This window comes from Etheostoma spectabile, chromosome 2, assembly GCF_008692095.1.
Source record: "Etheostoma spectabile isolate EspeVRDwgs_2016 chromosome 2, UIUC_Espe_1.0, whole genome shotgun sequence".
Classification (NCBI taxonomy): Eukaryota; Metazoa; Chordata; class Actinopteri; order Perciformes; family Percidae; genus Etheostoma; species Etheostoma spectabile.
Window position 1 is genome coordinate 4,270,684 of NC_045734.1, and position 8,820 is coordinate 4,279,503.

Consider the following 8,820-nt stretch of genomic DNA (forward strand, 5'->3'; position numbering starts at 1 on the left):
CTGTCCGAGTTTGTTTTTGTACAGTATGAGGCCACGTCTATGATTTTCTGTCATGACAGACAATACATTTTCTGAATGTGAATACTCTTGTGTACTTTATATATTCATTCAGATTCAGAATACTTTATGACCAAGGGGCAATTCAGTCTATCCCATCCATGTAAATAAAAATAACCCTGCCAGCTCACCATGCCAATCACAAGTTTATTTATTGGAAATGTATTGGAAAGCTCTGTCCCTTCCTCCCTTCCTGACAGGCATAGCGACAGTAACCATGGAGGGTGGAACCTTGGCTAGCCCAGTCAACAAAGAGTGACATCACTTCCTGTTGAAACTGTTTTCCCCATAGATATCTCTAGATACATTTGTCTGATATAGTTTCATCTGCACACAGTAGATATAGATCTGTCTGATATAGTTTCATCTGCACACAGTAGATATAGATCTGTCTGATATAGTTTCATCTGCACACAGTAGATATAGATCTGTCTGATATAGTTTCATCTGCACACAGTAAATATAGATCTGTCTGATATAGTTTCATCTGCAGAAAACAAAAGAACATGGATGTCGCGTGCGCCATAGACATGTTAGAAGAAGAAAAAGCTGAACAACCAGAGCTTAAAGGAGGCATACAGGTCTATGAGAATGATAATTCCACACAGGCATGAGAAAAAGTGTTTCACATCTCATGGATCCAACAGGTCCGGCAGAAAAGACAGAGAAATCAGAGAAAGGGAGAAAGTCCATTCCATGTAGCCAGAGGTCTACTCTGGACATGTGTTTGGTTTGACTGATTATAATTAAAAAAAAGAAATGTTTTGATATCACCGTAAATTTCCTAAGTAATATCAACTCCCATTTCTCTCTTTTAATGCAAAGTGTACAACTGTTAACTGTTCAGTGACTTATTGAATAGTTTCAGTTATGAGCTGTAATTCTTAAATGTATGTGTTTAGACATTCAGTTGACATTCAGTTGGTCCGCTATCATCCCTTTTTTTTTTAATGCTTTTTCTCACTTTTTAAAATTATTTTTTACAGAGGCCGAGTTTCCTTCTTTACATATTATATGATTTGCTCCCTCGTACTGTATATATATATGGACCTAGAAAAGCAGACACTGGCAAAATTGGACTCTGAAATCTAGAAACTATAAAGTTAATATAGTGAATGTAACAGAGTATACTCATCTGTTTTGGGTTCTCTCCCCCCAGCAAAGTATAAGTTCAAAAACCATGGAGGTGTCCTCTCCCTGTTGTTAGGCCTACATGAATGTACAGTAGTCTACACTATGTAGTTATTGGTTCAGTGAACTAAGACTATGATTTGGGAGGATTGTACAATTAGGATAGGTTTTTCAAATTATACAATCCTCCCAAATTATTTTATTTATTTATTATAGTTGTTACAAAATTTAAAAAAAGTCAACTAAAATAATTTAAGGTGCATTGGTCCACTATAGAAACACACAGCATTTGACTTCATTTGAAACACATTTGGCAACTTTACCAGCCTTTTCTAATTATCTCAACCACTGCCGTAATATATTCATCAAACTTCTAACAATAATATGAACAGCAGTCTTCATACAGCAATATAACCGTGACAATGTCACATGAATACAAAATGTCCACCATTAATATTTGTAGAGAAGACAGACATTAGTGCATCAAAATGGACCAGAATGCAAGAAAATAAGTAACCCGTCTTTGGTTTCAGCCGATGTGAGGCATACTTCCACAGTATGAATTCCTTTGTATTCACCACTAGGGGATGCCATTATATCAATTATGTTCAGCAAGTAATTATTCTTCCCTTTTTAGTGTAGATGGCACATGTGCACATGTGCATGGATCCTTGTTGTGGCAGAATATTGAAGTCCACAACCAGATGTAGGTAGGAATCCCTTGTTATGATGTTATAAGAACTTGAAAACATGAAAAATTGAAACTGAGGCAAGGATTGCAATGAGCAGATATTAATACCAAAAAAGACGACAGTATGTATTTTTACATAGATACAGTATACATGCACTGATAATGTTGGCATGGCAACTGCACTTTGAATAAATGTATTTATATATGCACTGATAATGTGGGCATGGCAACTGCACTTTGAATAAATGTGTGTAAATATGTATATATATATAGCTTGTCCTTGAATGGCAGGGCTGCCTGCCTTTAAAACATCAGTCCCTCTACCTCTATCAGTCATCTTCATGAGCTGACGTTCTGCAGCCTGGAGCACGTTTCAGGACATCACTGCCAACGTCACAGATGACATCAATGGATTCAGTCAATCTGTAGTAGATTTAATTTGCAAAACAACAGAAGCAACTGTACCCAAAACTACAGTTAAAGCGCCCATATTATGCAAATTTTCAGGTTCATAATTGTATTTTGAGGTTGGACCAGAATAGGCTTACACGGTTACATTTTCAAAAAACAGCATATTTTTGGAGTACCGCACGTTGCTGCAGGTCCTGTTTTCACCCTGTTACCCTGTCACCTTGGGTCTCAGTTTTAGCTACAAAGTGAGACTTTTCACTTGTTTTAGCTACAGAGTGGGACATCTTACTTCCATTCCATCCTTGTTGGAAATGTATGTAAAAAAAAAAATTAAAAAAAAAGAAGCTATTTGAGATTGCTGTTCATTGATCACAGTTCAGCATTAAACACAATAGACAAACTAGGCCGTGAGGGGGTTAGAGTGGGGGGGGCAGACCTCCTCCACAGCGTGTTTAAAGTAGTCAGAATCAGATGTGTTTATTAAATGTAAAACTGATGGATTTAACAACTAGCTCATGAACTCAGTGGAGAATTTAGCAGCTGAGGAGCCCGATATTTGCATCTGGAGTTGGTGGAGACCAAAGCAGAGTTAGAATGAGAGTGAATGTTTGACTTCACATTCAAAAGCATGACTCTAAATTCAGTTTGATGTTGCTTTGTGTCTGCTTGATGTGTAATTAGGCAAACACTCCAGAACAACTTGTAAGGTGATAATGTGTCTGTATTTTTTATTTTGCTTGTTCTGGTGCCATGAAGTGCCCAAAAAATCTATTAATGCAGCCTGAAAGTAGGACTTACAGAATTTGATTATTCTTTATGAGCATAGTTTCTAGGATACAAATGTGCACATAGGCTCACCTTATTGTAATGTGGGAAGCAGCTAACATCTATTTAATCACAAATTTCATATCACCTTTATTTAGTCAGGGGGGGCCAATTGAGAGCAAGCTCTTATTTCCAACGACGCCCTGATTACATGCCCTCTTAAATTACAATACACACAATAATTACTGAACATAGCAATTAATATATACCAATGCAATACACAGTACACACAGTTTTCTCTCTTAGACACACACACTTACACAATTCAATTTTACTGCATCATTTTAAGAACTAAAAACCCACTTCATTATCTCACAACAATCTTATGCTGTCGTGTCACTGTATTTACGCAAGACCATTGAGCAAACGTAGAGCAAAATGTAGAAGAGGCACATAGATATAGTGATGCAATGCAATTTCACATGGAGACTCTGCAGGATGTCCTTGTTAATGTTTCTTACGACTGTATTGGCACTAGACGACTACTATGCACTCTTGAAAAACATTTTCATCAACCGCATAAAACAATAATCTATCAATCAATCTATCAATATATGTATAGCTCATCAATCTATAAATCTAATCAATATGATTGTGAAAACATACATCTGATACTTTTCCACACCGTGTATGTACTCGTAACCTTGTGTTCTGTCATTCACAAATGTGCTCAAATTAGTTGATAATATTTTTTTTCGTTCCATCCTCTCACATGGTGCACATTATGAATGGAACACGGCAGCATCCACTAATTTCAGCTATGACATCAGCGTCCGTATTGTTTATTAAAAGCTCACCTTATGGTTAGAGTTCCCTGTAATTTAATGTTCTGCATCCAATAACCTCAAGGACTCCAGGGGCCTGCATTGATAGTGTTGGCATGGCAACTGCACTTTGAATAAATGTATTTAAAGGTGAATGTTTTTCTCTCTCTCCCTCTCTTTCTCTCTCTCTCTCTCTCTCTTACTCTCTCTCTTTTTCTCAGCCAACATCCTTATTAAAATCCCATTAAGCTTTTGTGACCTGTATTCATCCGTTTTGGTCAAAACATGAACTCATGCACCGTGTGCGTCTATCAGCGTGTCCTCGTCTTTCATTCGGTCCTGCTCTGAATTCATCCAGCTTATCACTGAACTTCCTGTTGCAGTCAGTCATAAAAACAATTACATTTTCTCTTTGCCAGCTTTTTTTATTTTTTGTCCTTTTGAGTTGGTGCAGCTCAGAATCTCCTGTTGTTCTTCCCCACTGAGAACAAAACGCAGAGCTGATCAATCTTTCACACATAGAATATTTTATCTTGAAATTGAAATACAAAAAAAAAAAGAAGCTTACTCTGGTGTTACTATCATACACACACGGGTGGACGGTAACTAATAGAACATTATTTAACAGTTGTATTTCTGTTTATTTATATTTCCAATTGCGTTATGGGACCCATATCTGTGTTTCGACAACTTTTCACGGCTATGGAAGTGAAAGTGACACAGTTTTATTCGTCTACATTTTAACTAGTAACTAATTTTAAGTAAGCCAATTGGATTAGCAAGCGTCAAAAGCATAAAAAAGCTTCAAAAGCGCAAAAAAGTGTTGAAACATGCATGAAGAAGCCCTTTACTAATGGAGCAGCTGTGTCTGAGAGAATTTGAATCAATGGGAAATGTCCTGCATTTTACTGTAGCTACACACAACACATCTGTTGTTAATTACGGAACAAAGTCCTGGTAATAAACTGCCGGAGCTTTTTCTGTTATTTTATGGATTTAATTTTTAGAGAACAGTGCACTCAGTGACTGTGCAAAACATACGACATTCAAAATGAACCTCTGGCGCCTGTACCTGGCTTCATTTGATATGATTACCTCAATATTTAATGTAATCAGTACACATCTCTAATCTGGAAGTAGCCCTCATTAATAAGCAAACCTCCAGCAACGCTTATTAAAAACAACATTCTTGTGAGTCTCACGAGTTTGGTGGCCTAATAAGGTCCCATTCAGGTTGGTATTCATACACTACACTATACTTTCCCTTCTTGCACCTTGTAAGAAGTCACTCACAAAAAAGCATACTGAAATCATTTTATTTGAATCTTCTTCCTTTCGTCTTCTTCATCTCCCATCACTACACACCTGACCTGCCTGCGACATAACAGTTAGGCAAATTATAAAAAGGAGATAAAATTTGCTGTTAGGGAGGCCAATATTTGCATCTAAAAACCACCCCTGATAAAATACACAGATAGCCTCTCCCTTTACAACACTTCATTGTTTCAGTGCAGTAAAAAAAGACCATTTCACCAGGATTGCCTGCTGTAAAGTCGTTTTACAATTTGTATTCATTTCATAATATCGGTGAGTTTGTATTATTACATTAATGTGTTGTGTTTTATGTGTTTTAGCATGAGGATATTTTGGTTTCTCTTCTGTGACAGATTGGAGGCTGTGGTTAAACCAAGTGCAAGAGTGACAAACTGTTAGATTGCTTCAGCCAATTGGCTCGCAGAGTTTGTTGCTTTGTCATACCAAGCAGTGCCGGGCGTTCTTGACTCGCATGCTTTGAATTTAACGAGGAGAGGGAGGCCGTTTGTCTTTTTGTCCATGCTAATAAGAACATGTAAAGCTGGCACTGCTTTACGAGCACTGTCATTGCCTCAGGACACACCAAATATTGACAGAATATAGTTTGAGCAAAGTAGCGCCAGTTCACAGAGTACTGCAGTAATTTTAATGAACACCTTGTGTACAAACCCTGTAGGTAAACATGATATTAGCAACCTTAACTGATAACTTATCCACACGATCATGTGGCAAATGTGTTATATCACATTTCATAACAGCTCCGAAGTCAGAGAGATGGAATCAGGGGGAGCTGAGGATGAATGCTAATTTGACTTAACACTGTTACTTCATTTAGAAAAGCTTGTTGCCAGGAAACTGAACCCACTTTCGATCTTCAATCTCACTTTAAAGCCCACCCAAACTAAAATTGACCTGGTGGGTCCCAGTCAAAGAGTTTAAAGCAACCATTCATCGCCTATCTTCTCTTGAAATGCAGCAAATTGGGGTACCTGGGTAGCTCACCTGGTAGAGCGTGCACTGCATGTACAGAGGCTTAGTCCTTGTTGCAACAGCCGCGGATGCATGTCATTCTTCCTCTCTCTCCCCCTTTCCTATCTTCAGCTGTCTTGTCTAATTAAGGCCTAAATGCCCCAAAAAAAGCAGTAAATTGGATTAACACAGAAACGATCTTGCAGTACTTGTGAGGCAGTAATTATTCAGGAAAGTATAGTCGGTCTCCACTTTTATGCAGTTGGATAACATGAGCCGGTTTCCAAATAGTGTAGACAACAACATAAGCGATGTAATGGAATATACTCCTTTAGTACAACAGTTAAAGGCTGAATAGAAAACAGAGAGCTGGTGCTGGCTGCATGCACAGAACTGCTGTTTGCCAGAGGAGTCCCCGAGTAATCATACTCCAACACATGGCCTGTGGCAGCACAAAGTCTTTTGAAGACTTGATGTGATGATTAACGTGTCAGATTTAATCACTGTCAGCAGCAGGGTGTGAGTAGGAAGTTCATCTGGTGTCCTGACTTAATTGAGTTCTGACTGCAGTTGTGCATTTATCCCTTAAAATGCCTAAATATTGAACAGCTGGTTGGATCATCCAGGTTATATCCTCTACTTAAAGAGTTCTACTAAATCCGGTGGTCATGTAACATTGTCGTATGTAGCTAGATGCTAACACCAGGAAAATCTGTAATCTTGGCTCCCAATGTTGTTTATTTCTCCCCCAACTTTCAGGTCACATTGTTTTGAAGCATGGCCGGTTATGTAATATATTTGGTTCATAAGCCTTTATCTGCAATTTTTGACAGTAGAAAGTGTATTCTATTACTGTGCACTGCTAACTAACTAATATTAACCGCATGCCAACGCCAAGAACATCTGTAATCTTGGCTGCCCACGTTGTTAATTTCTACCCAATGTTAGGTCACATTACTATTGAAACATGTCCGGTTGGGTAGTATTTGGTTCAGGTCTTCACAGCCACAGCTTCCACCACCACAGCCAGCCAGAGCAGCTGTGCTCACCAGCCAGTGAATGTATATTAATGCAGGTCAGTTGCCCTTTTGAGAGGATTCTTTTTTTTGGAATACATTTTATAATGAAAAAGTACACTAAAAGCCAGGTAGGTTGCATACAATACACAATACAATTTCGGAGAGCAAAAACAAACAAAAAACCCATCACATAAAATATACATACATATAAACAACCTATATAAACAGAAATACACAAAAAATTCTGATTCCTAATCATATGATAAATAAATAAGTAAGTAAATGTAGAAAAGTAAGTAAATCAGGGATAAATACAAATTCATGTTGTCAAAATATACAAGTAAAACAGGCTACAACAACCTTTAATTTCAACCATTAATTTCACAACAATACTAAATAATAATAATTCATTGCGCTTTGTAATAGACACTCAAAGTGCTTCAGTGGGAAGGACTACTCTCCAACACCACCAATGTGTAGCATCCACCTGGGTGATGCACAGCAGCCTTTCTTCGCCAGACACTCACCACACATCAGCTTGGTAGAGAGGGAGGGGAACATCTTTTTAGTGGTGGGGAAAACCGGAGAAAACCCACACAGACACGGGAAGAACATGCAAACCCCGCACAGAAAGACCCGGGACGACCAGGGTTCAAACCCAGTACCTTCTTGCTGTGAGGCCACAGTGCTAACCATTGGGCCAGTGTGCTTAACAACCAAAATTGTATTAAGGAAGCTCATCAAATGCATTCTTACAAGAGTCTATACATGTGTTGCTTTTTATTATTATTTATCAAAGAAAGTGATTTAAGAAGTGACTTTAATTCCACTAAAAAGAGGCCCTTTGAGACGAGGAATGAGGAAGAAAAAGGCCTAAATGCATCATGTAAAGTGTCACATCATCTCACATCCTTTCTGTATAGCGTCTACAGGGCGTTTCCCTAAACCAGCAGTGTCCTATAACTGGACTGGACCGACAGACCAACTGTCCCTGTAAAGATGATGGGTATTGCAAGAAGTTTAAAAAAGTAGTGAAACAAAGAGAAAAAAATCCTAATTCTGAATTATTTGGGGTTTTCTTTAACTGGAGTGTAAGCAGAGTTGTTAATAAAAACGTCACGTGGCATATGGTGTGTAAGTGTAACTCATCATTAGACTTTGGCCCTTTGCAAACATGACACACACATTTCTAAACACCTCCCCTCCCCACAGTTGCATCAGTTACAGTTACACAAACATACCCAGTTACAGTTAGCCTGTATTCATAACCCAAAGTCAGAAAAAAACTATTGTTAATAACCAGGTTGCAACATAGTTAACATATTTCACATACGGTAAATGTAGTTTCAAACATTTGGATTCACCAACAGAATACTGATAGGCTAACCCTGATAGGCTATACAATATTCTTGAAACTGTGCTTGAATATAGATCAGCCTACTTTGTCCGCTTAAATGTGTAATGGGTGTTTAAATAATATTTATTCCATGCAGTTTTCCACTCTCCCAGTGTGTTATCACCCAGGGCTGATGTGTGTGATGTGCAGGCATGCCAGCAGCCGCTCATTCACTTCCAGGTACAGTCTGCTGCGGTCCAGTCACATTTCAACACGAACTGCTTTCGGCCTGATAAATGCGCA